A 27594-nucleotide genomic window follows, 5' to 3' on the forward strand; every position below is an offset into this window, starting at 1 on the left:
CAGAGATATCATCTTCACATTACTGATAAGAATACTGGAACAGCTGAGAAAGAGACCATCCCAAAGAATCCATCCAGGTTTCCTAGAGCAACCTGAAACAGAACTTGTGGGAGGTGGGGGTTAACTACTGCTTGTTTGGTGTAGTGCTGATTAATACACAGTACACCTGCTAGTTATTGTAATACTATACTGGTCTTAGGGCCAGGTCCTTGCCCCTGCTAAGGTCCTTTTGTATTGCTAGATCAGTGCAAAGGGACTTTAACTGAGCCCTAAAGGGTCTGATGAGGATTCTTTCAGTATGGTGGAATTGTGGGCTAGAGTGAAGCTGGCATGGTGGATTTTATGCCAACCCTTTCTGACCCCCCAACTCCCAGTCATGTCAGAGAGTTTCAAGATGGGAGAGGAATTGTGATGGAGGGGGAGGGCAAGAATGCAAGGCTGGAGCACAATGCATTCCGCTGTAACATGGCTGGCAGAATGCTTGGAGGAGCTGCTCTGTTTTACAGTAGGAGTTGGCATGGTTGCCCAGCCAGACCAGGATCAGAGAAGCATAAATATGATTTACAGCTACCTTTTGTCTCCCTTCCCTACTCAGTCATGTTCATGATCTCAGCACAGCTGAGAACTGCACCCATCACCATAGTCTTATTCATTGCAAGTTATGGTGAAGCCATTCAGGGTATGTCTATACTGCATCTGAGAGTGAGCCTCCCAGTGCCAATAGACAGACTCTGCTAATTCAGCTTGAGTTAAAGCACTAAAAATAGCCACATGGACATTGTTGGTCGGGGTGGTAGCCTGATCTCTCAAGTCCACTCTCCCACTGGATCTGAGCTCAGGTGGCTAGTCTGGGTCTCCCCTGGAGTCTTAAATATCCACAGTGCTATTTTTAGCATGCCAGCTCAAGCCAAGCTATCAAGAATATGTCTACCTGGGCTGGAAGTTTAAACATACCCTTAGTGTGTTAATTCATGAGGCTCCCAGTAATCTAGGACACTGCAGATACCATTTTTGGGGGCAATCTTTCTAGGCTTTGACCCTATACATGATGTTTCAGTCCAGATCCCTTCTGATTCTTTGGGGATTCCTGTCTTGGCACTTGGTCCTATCCTTCCACATGGCAGCTCAGGATACCCATAAGCTATTAGGGCCATTCATCTGGGATTCTCTTACCCTCTGCGCTCCTACATCACTTGCTTCAGAAGAGAGTCTACAACAGATTGAACCCTGTCAGTGAAATCAGAATTCCTCAAAGCAAGCAACTCACAAATAATGATCAACAGATTAGTCCAGCTGCAAAGCCATTAAAGTTGTTTTATACCATATATATATTGCATTGTATTTTTTAAAAATTCCCTGGCTCTGTGTTCTTCTAAACTTTTTGATTATAGTGGGATGAAGTAGATCTTCATTCATCGGACTACTCTAGGATGACATCATAAAATAGGGGTGTAACAGCATAAAGCCAGTAGTACTTTAGACACATTAAACTGTATAAATAGCCCTTAGAGAGTGATAGCATAAGCTGTGCTCTGCCAACAAGTATCTATGATAAGAATAAACCTCTTAAACCCAGAGTAAATTTTCTGAGCAGGAAGGTTATGCTTTTAACTGGTTTCTACTGTGCTATTACTTTTAAACATGATGTTTTAAAGCATAGACTGCACATCATAGTTGAATGAAATATTTAGTTTTTTATTAAATCAACCTCCATGCTTATGCGTCTATCCCTTATCAGTGGCATGAACAATAATATCAATCCTGCTGAAAGTTTATTGTTTCTTGTGTCTCAAATATGTTTGACTCTCTCTTTATGGTAATAAACATATGTGCTTTGCAAACACCACTGTTAACATTACAAGTAAGCCAACTGCTATTAAAAATGTACAATATTAGACCCTGACCTATGTAATAAATTCTGTGTGGACAGACCATTACACCGACACAGAGTCTCATTGAAACCATTGAGTTTAGTGCAGCTCTATGGGGACACAAGGGTCTGCCCATGCAGAGTTCATTGTAGGATCAAGGTCTGAAGTCCCAATCCAGCAGATGCTTAAGTATGGTTATAAGTCTACTCATGTGAGTAGCCCCTACTGAAGTGTATAACTCTCATCCTTCAAATATTTATCCATGCACTTAACTTTAAGCATGTTAATAGACCTATTGACTTCAATAGGATTACTCACATGTGTAAAGTACATGTGTGTAAGTGTTCACAGGCCTGGCGTCTTACTTTGCTCTATTTCTTTTTTTCCCCAGGTCGTCTTCCATGCAGTTTGTGACACTTCTGAATATTGCCTAAATTTGGGGGTGGAACCATCTAATGAATTCTTTATGATCAAAATAATGAGTAGTAGAAGAGGCAAAGGGTGAGATGTTGTGCTGGTTTTATTTAAAGAGCACTTACATTGGAAACCTAGAGTGTCCAGGCTCCTGCATTTTTTAAATTAATTACTCAAACATACGAAGAAACAAGAGTCCTATTTTTATTGTATACATGCTGCAGTTTTAATTTGCATATTTTTTATCAAGGACTACAACTTTAATACTGCCTAAGAGAAGCCAGCCAAAATTTGAAGCTGTGAACCTTTTTGATGTAATAGTTAATCACTTTAAATGCATCAATAGGATCCTGTAACAACAGCTTCTGTTGAATAAGCATATTAAAACAAAAATTTTTTTAATACATTTATGAACCTTGTTAAGTTTGCACTAGTAAAACTGGTTTGTTTGTGGCTATTCTTACAATCAGGTGCCAGAGTCATCATTTCTTTATTAAACACATTTTACTGTAGAATACAAAGTGCTATCTACAAATTCAATAATATTTTCAATTGCCAAATGAAGCCAAAATCAATATTTAGCTTTCCAGTGAGAAGTGTAGCGTTTAAATTTTCAACAACAAAATGCATTCCTAGTGGCTTAAATTAGAATACTTCTCTAAACTTTATTTTGATTTTGTATTTTAAGTGCTTCAATTCTATAGTGATGATGGGCACTATAGAAAACTAAATAGATTATATAACAGTAACTTTGTTATTTATCTTGAGAACATGGGTTGGTTTGGCTTACTAACTATTTTAAAAAATTGTCTGTTCTTTACAATAGTGCTAGTAATAATTAATATTAGGATTTCTTTCAAATATTAATGGCAGAGATATTTAATATATCTGCATAACAGCCAATGCATTGTATAGTGAATTATCTAAATCCATTGTTTGTCCACGTATTTTAAAATCCTATTATCTCTTGAGCACAATACTGTTGTGTTAGAAAATGTATGAGCTTTTGATGCATAACATTCTGAGAAAAATATCTATTTTATTATTTCCATACTTATACTCTTATCCCACATTTTTCTACAAGAACATTATTTGTAAATTTTGAGGTTAGAGAAGTACTGACCCAATCAAACATGTACAGATCTTGGCCTCTGAGTTAATTAAATATGGGTTAATAACATATTATAAGGAAATCATTGTCCTTATTACAGTTATTAGGTAGTTAGTCAAATTATAGCTTCAAAGGAATGCAGAGCATGGAGAACTCAGGATTAAATTATGCATTTGAACCTTAGGCCAGCTTTTACTGTTGAGACAGTTTGCTGCTAAGAGAAATTGTGTGTCATTGAAATTAAATGCTTTTCTGGGGATGGAAGGTTCCAGTTTTTAATGAAATTACTGAATGTGGTGTAGTGAAATGATTAAAATCTGTATTCCGGGAATGTGGCAGTGAAAAAATCAATAAATGCTAGCAAAGCTTTGCTGCTGGATGTGAATCCGGGGAATGAAATAAACTAGTACAAAAATAATAATTAAAAACATATCAGCACATTAATTTATTTAGCATCAGTCTCTTGAGACATCATCTTCACTAATTTTTAGCATACATTTTACTGTGTAATGAGGAGCTTTCTTTTCACATATTCCTGTTAGACAGGCAGTATTTTTGCCCTTCCCCCAGTGTTCCTGCATTGCAATCACTGTGCTTGCACTTATTATGTTACAAATGACCGAGGTAAGGCTGACATTCTCATTGCATGCAAAAAGACCTAGTCTGCCAAGCTTTTTTTTTTTTTTTTTTTTTTCCTAATGAAGCAGCTTTGTGAAATCTCCCCATGTGTTAATACTAATGAAGATCCTCCAGCACAATTAAAATCACAGCCAGTGGCTGAAGGGGAAACACAAAACAATGGCATCTCTCTAAATATACATATTATTTTATGTTGAGATCAGCTTTGTTTAGCTGTAGTTTTAAAATAAATGTTTAAATTCTATATAGTGCTAAATAAGGTGATCAAGTTAAATATTACATTTTCAGAATGCAAGAAAATGTTTTGTAAGATACATAATGAAATAACTTTACATTTATTGAAGTATGTTCTTGATTATATTTTAATATAGCTTTAAATCTTTATTTTTATAGTTCATACGGAGCAGTGCTTTGGTTTTTAGTGTACTTTAAACCTGGCCTAGCTTGACTATTTGCCAAAAAAAAAAAAAGAGGGAGAGAGAAACCACGTGTATAATTTAAAGGGTTAGAGTAGGGAGGGGCCAGTTTTTGCTCTTCTTTCACAAAATAACCTATTAATTCAATTGTTTTAGCCAACCAGAGCCTCCAGTAGTCAAAATAAAATGCTCATATTTTATAGACATTCTGGAAAGTATTTTTAAAAATATCCATAGTAACAGTTGAACTATTTTAACACCCCCATGTTAAAACACCTTACAGTTTCTGATCCTGTTTGTCTGTTTTACTTGGATTTGTTTGGATTTCACTTTGTTTCTGTCACATCATCATAAGACTTGTACATTACATCCAGCATGACTTGCTGATGTACTGGGCTGGTTCAAAAAGTGTCAGATTTTGTGATGGTTGTTTTTTTTTTTTTTTGTAGCAGGTCATCATTTGCTCCCCCTAAAATCATTCTTGTAATTATAAATTAGATGCATTTTAATCTTTAACCTGAACATAAATTTAAAAACTACTTTAGACAGCTATGAAGGACTAATGCATTTCCCTCCCAATCTGTTCATTAGTTATTTAATAATCACCAAATGTGGATTTATTATTTTTTCCCTTTTATAAGACCTAAACTTTTCGATAACTTTTCCTAGTCCGGGGAATACTGGACAGTGTGTGTGTGCGAGAGAGTGTGCACTTGGGAAACAGAAATGCACTCTTTTCCTTGCTCCTTTTCGTTGCTGATAGGTCATTTATTACTGGGGCTGAAATGAGATAAACAATTCTCTCTCTTTTCCCCCTTGTTAACAGCAACTTTCATTGTTGGAGAGAGAAGAGCCTTGTTGGTTGACGTCACTTTTGGTTCATGAAGGCTTCGCCTGGAAGTGAAGCTGAATAAACCTTGAGAAGAGAATCTGCTTCAATCTGCTCCCGCTGTAAGGAACTAACCAGGGAGAGACAGCCAGAGACAGACAGAGAAAGAGATACACGCAGAGAGGGTTACACTCTCCCAAATTTCCCCACCCCTCCTTAGTGTTTCTTTACACCCTTCTTGAGGGTGTTGGACAGGGAAACGTTCCTGACACACACACACCTATCCTAACCTCCAGCAACCCGAGAAAGGGGAGATCGCTTCCAAACTAGAAAGGTGAGTTAAAACCTCTCTGCCTGCTCTCCCCGGATAGGAGGGAGGGATTTTCTGTTAAGGTGGAAATGTGAAATGTTCGCTAGATTTCAGGACAAGGAAGGAGGGACGGGGAGATCGTGCTCGGATGGGCAAAGCTGCTGCCGGAGTTGAGGTGTCGGTGTTCTGCAGCCGCTGGTTTGTATCATCCCTTTGTTGCGGTGGGTTGGTTGTGCCTTTGGGGTTGTGTGTCCCATCGGAAAGGGGCTGACCTTGTCCACTCGGGTTTGGGGGTGGGGAGGAGAGAGGCTGCTACAGTGCGAGTCCTGGGAAGGGGGGGGCGAGGTCAGGGTCCCGGTCCCGAGCGAGTTTAAACTTTATTCATGGCTTCCAGTGGGTGTCCCTGGGCCGGGTGGCCCGGCTCCGCCGCTGCCTGCGGGGGCCGGGGCTGCTCCGCCGCCGCCTGGGCTGGGAGCGCCTCTTTGTGTCTCTGCGCTCCCGGCTCGCTCCGGCTGCCGCCGCTTTGGGCATGTCAGCCAGCTGCAGCCGCAGGGGCAACTCCTTCCCCTCTGCCTCCCCTGCCGGTGCCCAGTGGGGTTCGCAGCGTGCAGCGAGGGGGCCCCCGGGAGCTCGGAGTGCGCACAAGGTAAGAGGAGCCCGCCCGGCTCGATACAGCAGCGGCTCTGTCTCCCGCTGAGCCGCGGCAAACTCCCCCCTCCCGCTTGGCCTCCCCCTTCTCCCCCCCCCCCGGAGTCTTTTATATCCTTTTATTTCAAAATGTGGCATTGTAGAGTTGCTCCAAACTCCGCTTTGGGCGTTGAAAAGGGCGGCGGGCGAGTGGAGTGGGCTTGGGAGAGACCAGGGAGTCTGCCTGTGTTGAGAGCTTTGCTGCTTTCTTCTCTTTCTCTCGCCCTTTATCTTTTGTGTGTGTTGCTTCCTTATAAAGAGAGGGAAGCAGCTGCAGCCCTTGGCCGAGTTGTTGAAATTTATCCCTTTGTGTATATTACAATATCCTCCATTTTTCTGCCCTCTAAACAACAAGGCTTTCGCCATCTTGGGCAAATTTTTATTCCCAAGTCTGTCTCTCTCTTTTAGGGGTGGTTGGGTGGGTGGAAATCCTGAAAGTCCTGCTGGATAAGGCTCAAAGTTTAGGAAATGTAACAGGGACAGACAGTGACGTCATGTAAAGTTTAAGGGGAAATTTTCCAAGTGTGTGTGTTTCCCCCCTTGGGATTTCTGATCTAACGTGTTGTAAGCTGCACTTTAAAGTGAGAGATGTGTAGTTTATCCTGCTAGAATGCATATAATTTTAAAAACTATGCACTTCTTTTCTGGTATTTTTGTAACAGGTGGAGAAATAGATATTCTTTAGAATTACTCTAATTTTTATGTTCTGGCCTTGTACTATTTCAAATATAAATATATATTTAACTCTTTATTTAAAAAATCCAAAGTTGTCATATGAAACATTATTTCATTTGTGTGTTAGCATTATTTGTATTTACAGCAAATAGTTATTTCGTGAATTTACATGAGACAACTTGGTCCAGAATCTTCTCTGAAGGAGTGTAGAGCTGAAGGTGAAGGGGGTTAGGGAAATTTAGTTATTTTTTAAAAATGATAGATTACAAACAGTTTATTACATACATATGATACTGTTAAAACAGTTCTTTTGGAAAGTACCTGTAGCCATTATGTATTTTGGATTATGTTCCCGATGCTGTATTCTGCAGTTGGCAGAATGTAGTTAGTATGCTAAATTAAAAAAAAAAAACCAGCCACAATTCTGAATCACTTTACCTCTGGTTATAAACTCTTCTATCAGCCACTGTGAAAAGGAAAACAGTAAAATACAGTGTTCCTTCAATTTATTTGTCAATGATAGTCTTTTCATCTAATAAAAGTTCTCCTGGTCACATGGCAAAACTTAATGAAACAGGGAACACTTCATAAATAATAGGTACTATAAATAGAATTCTAATTTTCCATTCTGTTTCCTACATTCATTTTACTTTCTGCATATTTATATTCACACTAACAAGAACATGAAACTGTCTGTATTTAATTTGCATTCCCTTTGTCTTCAGGATTGGGAAAAACATTGGTTACAATTAACTTAGAAACTAATAGGAACAGGGCTTAGTACATCAAGAGATTTCTTTTTTTCTCACATACTCAAAATTGAATGATACATTAAACATGTCTTTATGGTTGTATAGGAAGTATGCTTTTTTGTTAACAAAAGTCAGATATTTACCTTACTATGTTCTTTTAAAAAATGCTTTAGAAAACCTCGATTAATTGAATGTCTGCCAGTTATGTGAATTGTTGGTAGATGAAAATGTTTAAATAGTTAAAAGCCCATAGAACAGATGGTTCTAAATTATACATGCAACAAAGGCCTAGAAGATTTGGCAGATTATAAATGGTGAGCAACAGAGGATAAAGCAGTTTAAGAAAATGGTAGTTAAGTATATTTGATGTCTCTCGCACCTATTGTAAACTACACATTTTTGACACAATGCTGCATAATCAATAAGCCAGACAGCATAAAGAAAATTGTAGTTGAAACAATTTTCTGTATTGGATATATCGAGAAGTTAGGAACCTTAAGTATTTAAGAGGGATATCTTTGGTGTTCAAGTTATTTTAAGTCCAATTTGGCAAACCGGAAGCTTTTTTTTAGCTTACTGATTCTTTAAAAACTATAGCATATAAAATCAAACATTGATAAATTTATATGTGAATATATTTTTGTGGTATTTTAATGATGTCTTAGAAGAAAAAATTATCTTTGGAGGAGTAGCTAATAGTTTCTTCCTATTATTGACTTACTGCTATTTTGAAAGAATCATGTAAATAAGCTTTCTGAGAGTACTATGTATTGACATAATAAACAGTAGAATTGCCACACTAAATTCTCATCTTATGAATTTATTTAAATAATTCTAGTATTTTGAGTTACTTACACTTGCCTGTTCAACAAAATAAGATTTATTTGAAAACTCATGTTAAGGGTCGTCGTTCATATGGTAAAATTAGTTTGGAACACTGTTTTATGATAAAATTTACTAAATATGTTGTGTAATTTTTGGGGAAATAAGTGTTTTTTTAATTTTCCCTTCCTGGTAAGATGCTTGGATACTGCTTAACAGAAACAAGAACAATTATTTTTTTGTATTACACAGGGAGTAAACACTGGTTGAGTATTGTAAATATATTAAGCATTAATACTAACTTTGTAGATAAGATGCTCCATGACTGATTTTTTTGCAAGAAAATTATTTAAAATACAAATAAAAAAGAAATGAAATATTTAGAATTTTAAGTTTCTATTGTCTTTTTTTCCTTATTTCTTTGTTTGCATGTTTATTATAGAATTGAAGTGTAAAGGAGCAGATGTTTTGCCAAACATCCTGATGTGTTGCTTTTTCTTATGGGAGTGCATAACTGTTCCTTCTGATGCATCGACTTGACAGCTGGTTGATTTCATGGAGCTGCTAAGAAGCCATTAGTGGTGTCATTGAATTGAAACAGAACAGTCACTCCCAGCTTGAACTGCAATTGTTAATGTCTTTGTTGCTACTTTTGTGTTCCTACACAAGATGTGGAATATCACAGTTGCAAGAAAGTTCATGCTTTCTGTCTGATCCCTCTGAATTAATGAAAGAATGTGTTTAGTGCTTGATTGCTTTTAGATTCACAGTATTCTTATTATGGCATATTCGGCACTAGAAGATCCAAGTGGTTTTGCCAAGTCTAGATCAACTAGAAATGCATCTTACTACAAAGAAACTAAGATAGTGCTGCCCCAGAATTGAAATTATTTCACCAAGATTTATTCTTAGTATACTAGATTCCTTAGAGGGTTTTTAAATTTCCCTTTAGTAATTTATATTTAAAAATCTTCAAAACCAGGTTTTATTTTTTCCCCTTTTTTAAAATATAAATGTAGGGCCATATCCTTCAATTGATTTGAATAGAGATTTCAGCTTTAAAAGGTAATAGTATAGTATGATCAATTTTTTTTAAAGGGAAAAAAAATGGAAGATGGTTTTTATAACAGAGACCCGATGAAGGGCCAAATAGGGCTTGCTTCACTCAGGTGCGTTGGCCATTGATGGGAATGACTTGCCTAAGGCCATCAGGGTTTCCCCCCCAAATTTAAGGTAACCCCTTCAAATTTCCTTGTCCTCTACTATTGTTTGTTTTGGTCTACGTTATTAAAATACTTTTATCAACTAGTCTGTGTCCTTTTTTAAATGCTACTAAAGAGCAGTCAAGAGAAACACTGACAAATTTTAATGAGAAGAGAGACAACAGTGTATTTCAGAATTGTGTAGACTGGAACAGTCTGGTTGAACACTGACAAAACAATGTAACGGGTAAATTGTATGCTTTAAAGAAATGTATGGAGGAAAATACGGAATGCTAAAATAGTTTTAAATGTCTTCTGTACCTATGTCCCCCTCAATCTGTGCCAAAAAAGCCCAAGTGAGTAAGAAACATTAAGATAAGCAGCAATGATGTTTCTGTTTTTGTAAAGTTTTAGTTGCACCAATATTTTTTCCTTACATATGATCTGTTCTATTGTTAATGCTGTTGTAGTTGTAGTTATAATGGAAGCACTGCTTTAGTGTCATTATCTAAGTGAGTACATACTAAGGGGTTTGGAGTTCTTTTATGTTTACTCTTTAGGGATGAGTAATGGAAACAATAGTATTATATTAATAAGATCAACTTTAAAAAGGTATAAGTTTTCTAATTGTGCTATACATTCAGAAACAACAAATGAGTCACCAAAGCACTGCATAAGAAAAATAATCCTATGGTACGTCAAACATTAGTAGTTGCACTTTTATTTCAGCCGAGCTTTTCAGAGCTTCATAAAGGTAGCTAACTACTAGTTTCCCTATACAGTACAGAGAAGTGAAGTGACTTACCCATGGCAACACAGCAAGTCAATGGCAGTGTTGGGAACAGAACCAAGATCACCTGACTGAATCAGAGGCAGTACTAGCCCTTTGTGGGCCCTAAGCAGGAATATTTTTGCCTCCCCCCCCTCCAACACATACTAAAAAAGTTAATAGGGGGCCCCCTTGAGCTGCTCATGGCCCTAAGCAATTGCTTCATCTGCTTTTGCCTAGCACTGGCACTACACTGAATCAGTACTGTAACTACCAGGTCTGTAACTCCAGAAATGAAAACCTTTGACCCTGATCCTGCAGAGACTTCTGATTACATTCATGTGTAAAGTTAAGCATGTGCATAAGCCTTTGTCGGTTTGGGCTCATAGTCTATGTTCAGCCTGTAGAGTGTCAAATATGAGGACTATTTTCACTAATCTGAGTCTTTTTTAATTTTTATCTAAGATATGAAATAACTAGACAATTTTTTTAAAACCTCCTGTTATTTCTTGTTTAGGGTTATATACTGCCTTTGATCTACCCAAAGGAATTCCTTCGAGTAGTATGAAAACACTTCTTTAACATAGTCTTTAAGTCATGTACAACAGTTTCCTCTGAAACTTTATTGTAGAGAAAGCAAAGAATAGCTTTCGCTGCTACTGTCGTATCTTTGGTTTTATTTTAATTTTATGAGCAAAATTTTTAAATTGTGACGTTTTCTGATCATATTAGTAAGTAACAAGACTGACAGTTTAAAGCAACCCTGTCAATGTAAAAATCCCACATCTGTCTGTAGGTTTTCGCTAATGTTGCTGCAAGTAATAGAGATTAGAGGAAGGAATGTTTTTTCTCTTTTGAATTCAGATTGTTTATTTTGTGCATTTGACAGCACTTTTGTTAGTTTATCCTTTTGTTTGTGTGGGTTTTTTCAAACAGCAATAGAAAAAAGAATAAATATTTTTAAAAAATAGAAAACAGTTTTGTATGTATTTAACTCTTAGAAATTGGCCAAGGGACTCCCAGGAAGATGTCGTTTCTGAAACTACTTCTAACACTTAATCCCCCTCCACCCCACAATTCTAGATCTGAAATTGACAGTGTCCCTCCAATTTTCATAGAAAGGAGATTCTAGTCTCTTAATGTGTAACCCATACTGTCACCTGCTTCCTTGCACACTTCAGGTGTTATGATTTCCTATATGTGGAGGGGACCATATGACTATCTTTGCATTTGATGTAGGTAAGGAGTTGAATGAGTTAAACCTTGGTAGTTTAGAGCCATAGGTAAAGATGTTTCTAACCTCTGTGATGGGCGTATGCAGAAAAAAAGGTGATGACACCTTCAGAATGCTTGGGCTCAATCCTGCAAATACTATCAGGTGCAGTAGTGCTTACCATTGTAAATAGTTTCATTGTGAGACTGCTTTTAGTATTACTAGGCAATATGCCTGTTATCATTTGCAGGATCAAATTCTTGGTGTGTTTTTAATAAAATGTATTTGGTCTAAAAGGAGTTAAACTAATTCTTCTAAAATGAAGTGGTGGTCAAAAATAATGTGGTCACCTCTCCATCAGACAGACATATCTGTTTTTTTTTTCCCTGGGTCTGTATAGGCAGAACTTATTTCTGTCCTTATTGTTATCTAATTTGTTGCAAGTCACAATAAAACATTTTAAAACATTGGAAAAATGGAATGTTCTCTGTAAAATGTGCCTTTATTAAAATTAAATAAGGAATTATATTTTGTATCTGATTTGATTTGGAACTTTTTAAATCAATACTGTACTTATATATTAATGTTTAGAAAGAGGACAAATACACCAGTTCAGTTGGTTTGAGCTTTTGAATTGTTAGACTGTTAGATGGGAATTTAAAAGTTTAAAAAAAAATGTTAAAAAAATAATTACTGCTTTGATGATTTAAAGCACTTTCTTAAGCACACATTCAGTCAGAAGTAGTGACCTTATTTAGTAGTGGCTTTGTTGATCTGATGAATTTTAAGTTTTTGCAGTAGATGAATGTGCTTTGTGAAAGATAACATTTGCATTTTATAAAGTATTTTAAGAGATTAAAATAACTGCAGTGTGAGTTTTAAGTGAACATACGCAGTATTAAAAGTGTCTCATTCTTTCTCTGTAAAAGAAATCCATCTTGAAGATAATTATTGCATTGGTCCATCGGATGTATAGAGACACAATTGTGTGTTTTTTGTTTTTTTAAACCCTGTTTTCTGTTCTTACACTTTTCCACAAGCATGCACTCATTAATCAAAGATGCTGCACTCCTGCTGAGGGCAGAGAGGTTCATCAAATTGGCAGCCGGTTTGGTGTAAAGAACGGTGTACTGAAGCTCTTAACGCGCTGGGACATAAATAAATCTAAGGTCTTTGTATGCAAACCCTGGAGGTTAATACTGTATAATTCAATGTCCTGTCTTTGTTTTTATGATTGATGTTTTTAAATGTTTGAAGCTTGATGCAAGTCTTCTAGGTCAGGGCTGACAATCTGATTGGCTGAAGCAAAAAAGCATTAGGTTGGCAGAGGGACTTTGAGTGTGCAGTAGAGATTTTGATTTTTTTTTTCTGGGAGATCATTGTCATATTGCCTGAGCTGTTATAGGAATGTTCCAGTGATTGACATCCCCTGCTGTGATAATGGACCTAGTGCATGAAATGCCAATAGTTTGGTCCTATTTGTCCTGAAGCTTACTGCTATTTGTATCCTTAACAGAGCTCACATGTAGAACAAGCAAAAACTACTGGGATTTCTCTGTAGAAATAGTGGTGGGATTTGGCTTTAACATGAATTGGTTGCATATTCATAATTTAAGAACAGCTGGTTACAGCAAGCACATAGTCATTTGCAAGCTATTATAAACCATTCCACTCACACATGGAGCTTGTGCTCCTTTCTTTTTATTGATCTACCTGCATTTAAAATCTAGTCACTGCTGCCAGAGAGGATTTTCATTTTAGCTGCGCTTGCAGCATAGAACAACTTCAATTTTAAATATTTAATTTTAACTAAATACTGAATAAAATGATAAAGTATGGGGTTTGAAGAAATAAACTGCAAGGATCAGCAGTGACACAAATCTTAAATGCAAAATCTTGTTTTTGTAAAGCAGCCTAAAAAATACATCATGCAACCTTTGTAGTCCTTTGATTGTTGTGTTCTTTTGAATAAGAAATCTTTGCTAAATTTAGCCAAGGTTAAGTTTTCAAAACCAAAGTTATTAAAATGCATGATTTTCATGCTTTGTCCATGCATGGCTTTGGAGGGGGGAAACTCCAAAAATATAAAATGTATTAAAGAAATAGTTTTGTTAGAATATTATTTAATACCTTGGATCTATAACAGTCTTGACAAGTATCACAAAGCAAAATTTAATAGGTTAGAAATTGCTTTAATCTTTTCATGGCTCTAAAATGGATAGGTATGTTTTTTGTAACATCACAGAACATATGCTTGTTAATAACAGCCGCCAGTGGTATATATGGGCTGTGTTAGTAAATGTGAAGTTCTGTTTTAAGAAATGTAAAAGACCTTGATTTTTTTTTTCCATGCACAGGAATAAAGTGGCTGCTATTATTGGATTTTATTGCTATTGGCAACTTTTTCTCATCTTTCCTTGCCTTAATGGCTAGTGGCTGGAACGCCTAGAGAAATGATTATTTTTTTGAGGGAAATGAAGAGCCCAGTTCTTTGAGGTATTGAGCATTCTCAGCTCCTATTGAAATAAAAGGGAGCAGAGGGTGCTCAATATCTTACAGGTTTAGGTCCATTATGAAATTAGTTAAAAGCTCATGATCTGGTGTCGCAGGCAGATGAGATTTTTGAAAAGACATGTCACATAAATTCTTGCCCAATGCATGGAGATTGTGAAAGCTGGCATGTCTTGCACATGAAGATAGTTTAATGTGTTAATTAGTTACAGCACTTTTTAAAAGGTTAAGCCTATAAGAAGTGCTAAGTAGTATTTTTCCTGTGGGAGTTCTGATAACTTCTTATGTTACCACTGAGCTTCCAAGTGCTTCATTTTGAGGTGATGAAGGAGCAACTAGGAGACATGGTGAGGGGAAGTAGCAGTTTGGTACAAACCTGTTTGGCTCAGGAGGTTAAGGATGCAAGAGGGAAAAGTGCTGTGTGGTAAAATAGTTTGTAGATTATTTTTCTACAGTATCCATAAGAAACCATACTAGCACAGCCCTAGCGCCTTCAATGCAAAGAGAATTGTTTTATTTTCTAAACTCTCTTGGTGGATGTTAGAAACAATAGGAAGTCATCTTGGCTCCCTCAAGGAAGCTACCCTAAGTGGGACTGGAAGGAAGTAAATGGGTGTTTCCTTCTCTTTTTGTGTTTAGTTAAATTGGAATAGAATGTTCAGCTGTAGCAATTGAATTGTTGATGCTTCATCAGACAGTGAGTCAAACCTTGTTACCTTCTTTTCAAGACAGATCATGCTGAAGGGCTACTGTGTGGTTGAGGATTATGTCATCATTGAAACAGGACTGTATCAGGAATAAAGCAGAAACAGGCCTATTTTAGATTTTTTTTTTTAAAAGGCATGATTAACAGCAGTAGATTCTAGTTCTGTTGCCTGGTGTAATGATTTTATTGATAGCATTGAAAGGGATTAAGTGGTATGACTACCATATAACTACTGGTATAATGACTACTTTACATTGTTGGAACGATATAGTAATTGCCTAGCACTGGTGCAGAAAGTACCCTTCCCTACAACCTTACCTGGAGTGTGTCAGAGAACAGGAGTGTAAAATGTAGGGATGGGCAGTAGATAGTTGACCCATGAACTAGAGGTGCCATGATCAGTAAAGCCCTTGGTTGGCATATTAGAAGGGGTCAAGAGCTGTCTTGTGCTTGGCTAGAGCTTTACATACGCTTGCCAAAAATTACTAAAGAAAAGATTTAGTTTTGGAAAATATATACAATTTTGTGCTGCTTCATTGAAAATAGGAGAGTACTGGCGAGTAAACTTATGAAAACAAGAAAAGGTACAAAAAGGGAATGCCTTCCTAAACCAAAGTAGACTATTGCACTTTGCCATATGTGATGTTGGCAGTCAAATTCTATGTCTTTCATTTGTTTATTGGCGTAGTCTTCAGTAGTTTTTGTAGTAGTCAGGTGGCATTTGTCTCTTTATCTCATGGTTTTCCCCACCCTTAATGGAAAAAAATTGCAGGATGTGTTGGGTAGAGTGAAGAAGATGCATCAGGGAGTTGTTACATTTACTAATTTGAAAAATATATATATATATATATACACACACACACACACACCCCGTATATACTCGTTCATAAGCCAGATTTTTTTAGTAAAAAAGGGAAACATCAGAGCTGGGGGTCGGCTTATGAACGGGTATAGAGAGGGAGAGGTGGGACACAACAGAGGGGGCAAGGAGAGACAGCACAGCCAGCAGAGCCAGAAGGGAAGAGGCGGGACCAGAGTCTCTCCGCTTCTGGCCACGCTGCTCTCCCCCCAGCCTCCGAAGCAGCTGCAGCTCCGGGGCTGGCAGGCTGTAGCCGTGGCACTCGGCCCTGCCCCCCAGAGCAGGCTGTGGCTGCGCTGCCTGGCCTGCCGGAGCAATCTTCAGCCATGCCGCCCAGCCCAACCCGCTGGAACATGCTACAGCCTCGCCACCTGGTCTGGCCTGCCTGAACAGGCTGTGGCCGCGCTGCCCAGCCTGCCGGAGCAGCTCCAGCCAGGCCAGAGACATTCTCCCCTGGCCCTCCCCAGATAAGATGGGAAGGGCTGGGATGGGGAGAGTGTAAGGGTCCCGGGCTAGGGGTAGGGTCATGTCAGGGGTGGTCACAAGGGTTACTCCCCTGACTCCCAGCTTCTCCTCACAAAAAATTTTCCCCACCAGTTGCTGTCCCGGCCCGTCAGGGTAAGCAGCTGGCACGCCGGGACACTTTGTTTACTTAGGTTTACCTCCATGCCTGCGGACGCTTGAGGTAAACAAACCATCTCAGCCCACCAGCGGCTTCTCCTGATGGCCCAGGAGCCAAAGTTTGCTGACCTCTGAATTATAGAGTCAGCTTATGAACGGGTCATAAAATTTTTCCATTTTTACATATCCATCTTCGGGGGGGTCAGCTTATAAACGAACTGGCTTATGATCGAGTATATATGGTAACTCCCACAATTTTGATAAGTCTAGGCCTTTAGTTTTGGAGTATAATCTTTGATGTAATACTTTAGACAGGTGAACATATGTATTCATACAGTAGATTAAACGTAGGCCTGGGATGGGAGAAAGGAATCATGTCACAGATTGATGTGAGCTTTTTGTTATAGCTAATGCTTAGCAGCATCCAAAATGCACTTGCGGAAACATAACCTTTTAGCCTGGCTCTAAGGAAAGCACTACATCATCAATGTCTTCCTGTGACGTTAGCTATTCTTGTAGCATCTTGGAATATTTTTTTTCCTTTTACTTCATTGGCATAGTAGTAGTTTTTAGCGACAGATTTTTTTTTATTTACATGAGCAAGAAATTATATATATATATATATATATATATATAGTCAGCACTTCTACTATCATCACTGTTCAACCAGCTGTACAGACTTTATAAGGCACAATTCAGAAGATGAGGCTGTTAAATATGCAACAAAGTTAGCTGCAAATATAGGTAGCCTATAGATGCCAATATATGTTCACTATTACTCAGTGTTGCACTTAATATGTAATGTAAGTACAGTTTACTGTGTACTTCTCATAAATGATTTTTATAGACCTGGCATTGAAGTGTAGCCTTGTGGTACTATCTGTCTTAGGTCACAGAAGATAATATGACGTATTTGGGGAAATGGTATGTGATCATATAAAGACTGTATTGTAATGCATGCATAGAAGGGGACAGATGTATGGTTGTTTGTACAACCATATCTTTTGGTACTTTCTGACCTCCTGAGTGCTCAAGTGTAATGTTCTATTTATGTAGTTGTAGTTTGGTAACTTGTAAAATAATTTTTAACAAGGCATGAGAAATCCATATTCTGGAGTGACACCAGAATGTCCCACACAATTATTTTAGGAGGCAGACAGCTAGGAAGGAGCACCTTTCCTGCACATCATAGGAGGTCTGCAGCCTGGGGTGCAGTTGTTTGAGTTTATAAAATGCATTTGAGGGGGATTTCCTCCTAAAAGTCTTTGTTAGGCTGTGGGAGTCCTACACTCAATGCATGCAGGAATGGATAATATATGGAGATATACCTATCTCATAGAGCTGGGAGAGTCATGGAGCCCTGCCTTCGCTAGCAGGACCAAGTACCCCAGATCCCTAAGTGGCCCCCTCAAGGATTGAACTCACAACCTTCAGTTTAGGAGGCCAACGCTGAAACCACTGTGCTATCATGGGCATCTTACAAACCCCTTTTCCCCCCTCCCCCGAGAGGCTGAGAGAAGAACACTGGTCTCTTATGGTCACCTTCAGCAACATAGATGAAAAGACTGCTAATTTAATTTAGCTGTGCATATGCAGCTTCATGTTCTTGCATGTGCACACCCAAAGAAGCAGAGTGGAAATAACCAAAACAAAAAAACCCAAAACAACAACCAAAAAACAAAGCCAACCTGTGCATATACTTGGTATGCGATTTTTTTTTTCTCCCAGATGGTCATAACTTGGTTAATGCCTAGTTGTCTCTAGTAAAAGTCTTGCACTACTCTTTAAAGAGGGCTATTTCAGTTCCGGATTTCAAGTTTCATGTTTTTTTGTTTAAAAGCCACAATAACTTTTTTTTATATATGTGATGGAGAGAAACCCCATTGCCTTCCCCATCCACATTTTCTTCTCACTCAAAACTGGATGAGCCATTTTCTCAAATTTTTGATAGACCAATCGTGGAAAATGTAACGCCAGAAGTTGTAGTAAATTATATGACTTGCTAAAAAAAGAGCCAGTAGGTTGCAATCCAGTAATTTTTAGCATTAACTGTAGTGGTCATAAAAAGCATCTTGCCCTAATGGATGAAGACTAAATTCAGGTTTTCAAAATTGAATATGAATAATTTTTTAAGTAGCAGCATTTTTGATATATAGAAACAGGTTATAGATTATTTTACTGGGATTTGATCAGCCTACAGAGGCACAGTTGGGCTTGCTGAATTATAAGGTTAGACAGACTGCCAGGTAGCAGTCTGATAAATTGTATATAGTCTTCCTTTAATCAGAATAAGGAAGAATAGGTAAAGTCATTCATGCTTTCTTTTGTTTTCCTGAGATCAGATGCTCATGAAGCGTGTGCATATCTGTGGATGTTTTCATTTTGGGGATTATTCTGGAAGGAGCCAGGCTACACTGGTTTGGTAAGAAAGGATATAGGGTTTGACCTAGAACTCAGATTGGTTCATGTATGATATCTTCTAGTGCCAAACATGGTGGTATTGGACTTGGAGAGAAATTATCTGACAACAACAAAACTCCTATTATAATTAAAATAAATATATTCTTTGGCTCTTGAACATTTGTTTTGCAAGCTAAATACCAGTAAGCATGAAAGCCACTGAGGACAAAAGGTACAAAGTTGACTCAAAAACTGGTAGCCTCATGAATAGGAAGGAGATTTGATATTACGCATGACACCATTGTAACAGTGTCTGAGGTTATTTCACCCATATGTCCACTTATATAAGAAAGGAAATTACATTTTCAACATGAATTTACTGAATACATTATAGAGTTTGATTTAATAGCCTTCTGATAAAGGATTTGTTTATGACACTGTCATGTGGCTCTTCAGTTGATGTTACAAAACAGCAGTCAAATGTGGGCTGGGAAATTATCAAGGAATCCAAAAATAGTTAGGCCTTTTTGGAAAGTGTTTACAGTTTTTCAGAATTCACAGGTCTCAAGGTGTTTTTTTTGAAAAATTCCTTCAGATTTGAGTTGGCTGTTTGTATGACTGATGGGGTCTGAATTTTGGTGGGTTTTATTTTTTATGTCCATCTGCATACTAAGGTAGGCTTCATGTACTTTAAAGCTGGGGTTATCAACCTTTTTCTTTCTCAGGCCATTCCCCGCCCCCCCATCCCCAATGGAATAAAAACTCCACAGCCCTCCTATGCCACAGCAACTATTTTTCTACACATCCAGTAGATTAAAAGCCAGGGCCGGCATTAGGGAGTAGCAAACAGGGCAATTGCCCAGGGCCCCAAACCACAGGGGGCCCTGCAAAGTGAAGTTGCTCGGGCTTTGGCTTCAGCCTCGCATGGCGAGATGCAGGCTTCGGCTTTCTGCCCTGGGCTCCTGTGAGTCTAATGCTGGTTTATTTTGGAGGCCCCCTGAAACCTACTTGTGCCCCCCCGCAGGGGCCCCCAGACCCATTGTTGAGAACCTCTGCTTTAAAGGATATCATCAGCATGCTTTCTGTTAACCATAGGATGAAAGTTTTGCCCTACTGTTTTATAAGCATTTTAATAAAAGGGGCAGATACAGCACAATATTTATGTTAGTATAAATGTCTCACATCACAGAATGAATACTATCTGTCTATCAGGGTGTAAAAGTAATACATCACTCCAGTGAAGTGGAGCAGAAATTAAAAGCTGGACACCAAGTATGGGAAGATGTATTTGCATCATCTTCCATAAGAGATAGAAGAACAATCATCTTTGGTTTGCAGTCATACCCAGATGGTCATTCTTCTGTCTCTGTTTCATTAGTGGTCCTTACTACACTTTTTCCCTACTGATACGATGTTAGTATTCAGTTTTTCTCTACAAAATGGTAGTCCAAAATACCAAACTCCAAATTTAAATTCTGTTTCCCTCATATGATAGTATGTAAGTCACAGGTATATTGTGCCTGAAACCGTTAGGTAATATGTGTATTGTATCTTTCCTAGAGTTGAATATTGTTTCTACAACTTCCTCATCCTGTCCAAGTCTAGAGAAAAAATTCTGAGGCTCTTTTAAATCTCTGTTTTGACTGATTTGCTCAAAACGGTGCTGCTGAAATTAGCAGACCAAATAAGTCCTAGTATCCTCAAGCAAAATCTTGCTTTGTTTTACACTGCAGTGTTTTTATTTTTTGAAGGGGACAACAGGCCTGGTATGAATGTAAACTTAATTCCTTAAGTAAAGTAATGTTCTATTTGTAATTAGTGGTCTTCAATTAATTGAATGTTAGTGTTACTGTTAAATGTAGTTTGTCTAAATCACGTGTCAGGCTGGGGGAAAAAATCATGTCTCATGGTGATGAGTTCCTTTCAGAGCCTGGATTTGGGATGCTCTAACCCCCCCATTGTCAGTCACTTTCAATATAAACTGGAGTTTGCTTCCAAATTTACTATTTAGGAAGTAATAAAGCAGTAACACTTCTTCCCCAAGCTCCTTCTTCTTCTGAACAATTTCTTGCTCACTGTCATCAACTTAATTGTCTTCCTTCTGTTATTGAGTCCTGAGATTTTTGCACTTGATGTTTCAATACCTGTAAGAGATTCTTGGTTGTCTTGGGAAACTGATCTGATTTCTCCGCACACGTAATAGTGAGCTGAATGTAACCAAAGACCATTTAGTCTTGAATGTACCAGTATCCTTTATTCTCTCTTTCTAGAGAGCACAGAAAGCAGCTGTCAGAAAGAGAATCCCCAGGATCCTGAGACCCAACGGTGCCAGCTGTCATGGCTGAGCTCAAGATACTTTCCAAGAACAAGGAATTATAGGACAGCTGACAGAGAGAGTCCTAGTGAGATAGTAGCAGATAATGCCTTCACTGCTCAGATGCTTCACAGAATCCAGTGCAGTATGGCCTTGAGCAGCTGTGACATGCAGCAGAAAGGATGCTGTTGTGCACCTGAACAGTAAAGGCACCTGCTGCCTATTCTGAGTGTAGACAGACAAACTTGCTGGAAGACTTCCAGAGAGTCGAGGAGCAAGAACTTCACAGAGAAGGGAATGGTAAAGAATAGTGCATGGGCAGGGGATATGCCCCATGTCTTAGAATACTCTACTGGCAAAGACATGATTAAAGTGACCTTGTTTCAACCAGCCAGCAGCCTGTTGTTGATTTGTCTTGAGCTAATGGCTAGCTGCTCAATAGTTTGTATTTAACTATGACTGAGTAGCACATAGTGCAGAACTCTTACATTTCATCTCAACAGATTGCATTTGGAAACCCAATTGCAAATGTGCTGGGAAGAAACAGAGAGGGAGAAGTTGTTTTTGTTGTTTCTATCTTTAAATGTCTGGGAAGTACTCAACTATTGTGGTGGTAGGAGTCACTTGAGTACATAGATAAGTGCATGTGTGCAGAAACACATGTATACCTTTGAAGTGTGTGTGTAAGAAATTATGAAAAAAGCATCTTAATGGCTGATGACAGTTCTTCGTGCTTTGAAGATCTCAGCTGTTTTTCCTGTAAATTGGGACCTTAATTTATCAAGCCATACTTATGGGAGTATTCCCAGTGAAGTCAAGGACAGCTTGTTTGATTTCTAGGACCAGGTCTCTAATCTTGTAACTTAAGTTTATTAACATTTTTAAGTATTCAGCTAATTTTTTTTTTTTTTTTGCAAATGGTGTTTTCTGCCTCTAGTTGCTGTATATCCTTTACGTTTGTTTTCCCTGTTGCTACATAAGTTGCCATGGAAACAGGAGCGGAACTGGGGAACCAGCAGCCAGCAACTGAAATTGACACACTTCTGGCTGTTCAACCTGTTTCTGCCTCTCTTCCCATGGAAACGGATGACTTATCAGGGAAAATAAGGTAAAGATTTAAAAAACAATTTTGAAAACTTTCACTTCCCTGCATCATGCTGTTCTGACCTCCAAAAAGCAGCTGAATGTGTGTGGTGGTTTTGGGAGTCTTTTGGTATGGATTTCAGCAACTGGCTGTGAATAGAGAGTTTGCAAGTGCCAGTTGGCCGAAAACCTCCTATGCTCTTCAGGAATCAAAAGGCTCCTGAAATCTACATAGTACGTTAAAATCTAGAGAGAAAGTTGTGTGATGTGATATATAAAAATAGCTATTGTTTTAAAAAACACTGTGTACTTCCCATTAAAGACTAAAAATTGGCATTTTAAATTAATTTGAATCACAACACATGGATTTGTCGGTTCTCATGAAGTGTTGGTAACCACATGGATGATAGTTGAGCAGTGTGTAATATTATAAACTCTTCATTAGACTGCATGTGAAGTCCAGTTAGAGGCAGGTTTCTTCATCCAAACTAGAGATGGCATGTCCAACAAACATGGGTCTCTGGCAAACAAGAAATAGTGGTACTAGTTTTAGCTGCATAAAAAGTTTATTAAAACAGATGACACACCAATGAAAGAATTCTTGTTAAAGCTTAATATAAGCAAATATTGGGGCAATGTGGCTGGATCTCTCTGGTCCTGGACCACTGGGTAATCCCTAGGTCTCATTTTAACTATCTAATGGCACTGACCATTCTATTCTGTATAGGTTCTTATACCATACGGTGCCCTTCAAGATCCCACCGCAACATACCTACCACCAGGGCTAGCTGAATGCCACATTCCTGGCATGAAAAGAACAAACTCTGACTTCCTTCTTTGCCTCTATTACCTGAACAAAGCTGTTTCTTGTCCTGGGTTTCTCTCTTGCTGTTTTGTAGAGTTGGCTCCCAAGTGCAGTTGGTCCCACTGTGGTTTCCTGACTGTTTCCTCCTCCCTGTGTTCAGCTCAGGGGTCGGCAATCTTTCAGAAGTGCTGTGCCGAGTCTTCATTTATTCACTGTAATTTAAGGTTTTGCGTGCCAGTAATAAATTTTAACATTTTTAGAAGGTCTCTTTCTATAAGTCTATACTATATAACGAAACTATTGTTGTATGTAAAGTAAATAAGGTTTTTAAAATGTTTAAGAAGCTTCATTTAAAATTAAATTAAAATGCAGAGCCCCCAGACCGGTGGCCAGGACCTGGGCAGTGTGAGTGCCACTGAAAATCAGCTCACGTGCCATAGGTTGCCTACCCCTGGTTCAGCTGCTGGCTCAGTTGCTTTTTGGTTAAGCTACTCTGAGGCCTAATCATCTACATTTAAAAAACATTTTCTGGTTTTGGTAAATCCTCCTAATACCGACACAACTTCTGTTGGTACAAGAGTGTTTTTGTGGATATAACTTAAGATTCCTAAAACAAATTACATTGGCAAACACACCTTTTGCTGGTATAACTGTGTCTTCACTAGGGCATTTGCCAATATAGAAATGTATATAATGTTAAAAAAAAAACCCACACCCTACTCGATGTTTTATACTAGCAAAAGTTTCTAGTGTCATCCTAACCTGAGTCTAGCACAAGAAACCAGACTAGCCTAGGCAATACAAGCTCCCTCACAAATGACAATAGCTTAATCTCGAACATTGAGAGGATTAGTTCTCACCTCACAGTTGATGCAAGTTAATTGTCCTGATTAGTTTGTCCCGTAGGGTGGGTTCAAAAGGTGAATCGGTGGGCTTAAACTTCCAGATGAAATGTACTCTGAGAAATGCATATTTCATACTACCGTACTTGTGCAGCTCTGTGAAATGCATGCATTGAGGGGTGGACTCTTCAGCTGGACACACAACTGTGGCTCTTATAACAACAGTACTAGTCCACAGTTACTTTAAGCCAGTGGCTCTCAAACTTTTTTACTGGTGACCCCTTTCACATAGCAAGCCTCTGAGTGCGACCCCGCCTCCCCGTATAAATTAAAAACACTTTTCTATATATTTAATACCATTATAAATGCTGGAGGCAAAGCGGGGTTTGGAGTGAAGGTTGACAGCTCGCAACCCCCCATGTAATCACCTCGCAACCCCCTGAGGGGTCCTGACCCCCAGTTTGAGAACCCCTGCTTTAAGCACTAGTACAGATTTTTGTGAATTTCCTGACTTCAGCATGTTTAATTTGTAACCATCACATTTGCATAATTATTTTGCATTGAGTCTCCATCTGAATGTACAGATAGTTGACCTGAACTTCCTCCATTCTTTACACAATGTTATTTTTCTGATTTGGACTTGCCATGTCACTTCACTGACAAATGGTATAGTTTTCAAACTGTTTTTTGAGGGCTGCCGAGTGGGGCCAGGAAGGAGGGATTCAGAGTGTGGGAGGGGGCTCTTGGCTGGGGCAGGAGTTGGGGTGCAAGAGGGTGTCAGGGCTCTGGGCTGGGGGTACAGGCTCTGGGGTGGGGCTAGGGATGAGGGGTTTGAGGTGCAGGAGGGGGCTCTAGGTATGGGGGACCTCAGGGCTGGGGCAGGGATTTGGGGCACGGGCTTATCTCGGTCAGCGGTGCAGCAGGGATGCTAAGACAGGCTTTCTGCCTGTCCTGGCACCGCGGACTGTGCCGCACCCTGGAAGCGGCCAGCAGCAGGTCCGGCTCCTAGGTGGAGGATGATCTCACCCGCAGGCACCCCCCCCCAGCTCCTGTTGGGCGGTTCCTGGCCAATGGGAGTGCGGAGCCGGTGTTCAGGGCAGGGGCAGCGCGTGGAGCCCTGTGTTCCCCCACCTGGAAGCCGGACCTGCTGCTGGCCACTTCCAGAGCACAGAATGGTGTCAGAACAGGTAGGGTCTAGCCTGCCTTAACTGGGCAGCACTGTTGATGGGACTTTTAACAGCCCGGTTGGCGGTGCTGACCAGAGCTGCCATGACCCGGTGCCTTACGTTCCACGGCCCAGTACTGGGTAGCGACCTGCAGTTTGAAAACCACTGGTATAGATGAGCTCCACTGCAGGTTATGTACAGGGAAAAGTATAACTTATAGTTTACCTTTGAAAGGTAAATTAATAAAATTTTATCAGCTGAGCTCTGTTTCTAAAATTAACTTATTTCCACTAAATATATATCCATTCTTCAGACAAATAGCTTTGCTTTTTGTGTGTGAATAATGTAAAATATTGCACACTCTTGGACATATTTGTGATTCATTTCACAATGAAGTTGGCAGACTTAAATGTTTCTTTTTGTAGATGAGGAAATGCAGAAGCATGGTAATGTTTTACAGCTGTGGGTTGAAATGGAAAAATATTTGCCTGAAGAAATTTCCTTTAACTTGGAAAGTTATTTATTATTCATAACTCTCTGCTTGTTTTTCTAAATCTAAGGCACCACTTAAAAACATATTTTAGTAGGTTAAAAAACCAGAATATTGTAATTCTAGACTTTTTTTTATGATGGAAGCTGTATCTAAATGGTTATCGTAGTATTTAAATGTTTTCCTTTCACAGCAGGAGCTGATCTTTTTTTTAATTTTTTTTCTTTAGGGCTATTTAAAACAAACTCAGAAAGCAAAGTTGAATCATAAAGGTAAAAAATTTAATCTGTTTGCAATCCTAAAAAAGTTAGTCTGTTTAGACTTAGCAATAACTAATATACTTCTATACTTCCTTGACACATCCTGAATTTAGGATTCTGTGTTTGCTTTGCAACACTTGAAGTCACAACCATCTGAAAACAATGCAAGGGATGCAGGAATGAAATGTTGCAAGGAGAAAAGAATTCTGAACTCACAACTTGGCAGGACCTTGTTCTGCCTTTGTTACAAAAATGCATTTACATTTTTTAAATCTAAAGATATATTCTTTTACTGGTGTAGGAGTTCGGGTTATTTTGTTATAAAGTTTAGATTTAGTTTAGTTTAGAAAAGGCATCTAGCTTTAAAAAAAAAAAAGTGTCTTACATTACATAACACACCTAAAAACAAACAAAGAAAAAAAAACCTGATAGAGTTGTGCCGGCAATAGTTAACTAGATGGACTAATATTTGATTTCACTGGAAAATAATTCTAGTAGTTCTTCAGAAAAACAAGTTTGTTACTGAAAGGTACTGGTTATCTTGCTGTTTGTATTGTGGTTGCGCCGAGAAACCTCTGTCATGGACCAAGACCTCATTGTGATAAGCACAGGTGTGGCTTGTGGTTTTTTTTTTTTAAGATAGTTCTTGCCCTAAATTGCTTACAGGATGCTAGAAATTAGTAATAATTAAAACTGAGGGTGGAAACATATTTGGTCAAGTCATTACATAATAATGCTGCAGCTGTTTATTACCTGTGTGCCTTCTGATGGCCACGTCATAGAGTAATATTGAAATCTGGATTGAAGAAAGGCCTGTGGTCATGATCACTTAAAAGGAGGGTTAAAAAGGACCACCTGACATATGCAGGGGTCTGTCTTGACTCTTGTATTGGATACTATGTGAATGGAGATGAAACAGAACTTGGATTAATAGTGTAGAACTTCACCAGAAGAAAAATCATGATACTTAATATAAAAATGTTACTTTTTTTTAGTTGATTGGTTAAGGGTACGACTATACCAGTAGTTTTCAATCTGCAGCCTGCATGTGGCCCAGTTAGTACACAGCTGTGGCCCAGTTATGTGCTAAAAAAACCCCAGATCCTGGCTGCCGGCCCAGTGTCCGGCAGGGTCCCGGGTCCCGGCTCTGGCTGCCCAGCCCCGCATGTGGTTGGGTCTGGGTTCCGGCTGCCTGGACCTGGGGCTCCGCTCTTGGCCCCGCTCTGAGGAGGGGTCTCTGGGCAGGGGGCGCTGGGCATAAGGGCCTGTGGTTCTCAATCTGTGCCTCACAATTATAAATAGGTTGAGAACCACTGGTCTACACTTAAAATGCTGCATCGGCACAGCTGCTGCGTTTCAGTGAAGAGGCTCCTATTCCTGTCGACAGTATTGTCTACATCGGGGGCTAGATCAGTACAACTACATTGCTCAGGGGTAGTTATACTGCTGTAAGTTTATAGGGTAGATCTTGCCTAAAACAAAATACACTCGAGTTGAAACAGATACAGTACAATGATGGAGCCACTTCTATACTGAGTTGTACTCTTAAAAAACAATTTTAATTTTAAAAGTTGTCTGAAAAGACACTAGATTGCTCAGGAAATGGAAAATGGTATTGCTTCTATAGAATAGTTAATTTTGGTCATGTTTTATATCTCTAGTATTTGTTGCCATATGTTTATTACAAGAATACTGGGAACAGAGAATGTTACATATATGAAAGTCTGTGGATCTGTCTGTCCGTCTCCCACTAGTGTTTTAACACATTTTGTGCTTTCCTGTCACAATACACTCAGAATCAGGGTCATAGCATGACTTTTTTTCTTT

At 38.8% G+C, this 27594-nt stretch overlaps 1 protein-coding gene across 28 annotated transcripts in view; it reads left to right on the forward strand.

Moving 5' to 3' along the window:
- BAZ2B (bromodomain adjacent to zinc finger domain 2B) overlaps positions 1–27594 on the forward strand; it is a 343490-nt gene that overhangs the window by 63648 nt on the left and 252248 nt on the right. For 21 of the 28 annotated variants that reach the window (XM_039493560.1, XM_039493558.1, XM_039493557.1 and 18 more), the window contains exons 1-2: positions 22106–22229; positions 25737–25779. The gene's annotated coding sequence lies outside the window, so the exon portion shown is untranslated. Of the gene's footprint in view, positions 1–5277; positions 5615–22103; positions 22230–25736; positions 25780–27594 lie in introns of those variants that run through there. The other 7 variants (XM_039493565.1, XM_039493564.1, XM_039493559.1 and 4 more) reach the window with 4 other exon arrangements.

Source organism: Mauremys reevesii, linkage group 11 (assembly GCF_016161935.1).
Source record: "Mauremys reevesii isolate NIE-2019 linkage group 11, ASM1616193v1, whole genome shotgun sequence".
Lineage (NCBI taxonomy): Eukaryota > Metazoa > Chordata > Testudines > Geoemydidae > Mauremys > Mauremys reevesii.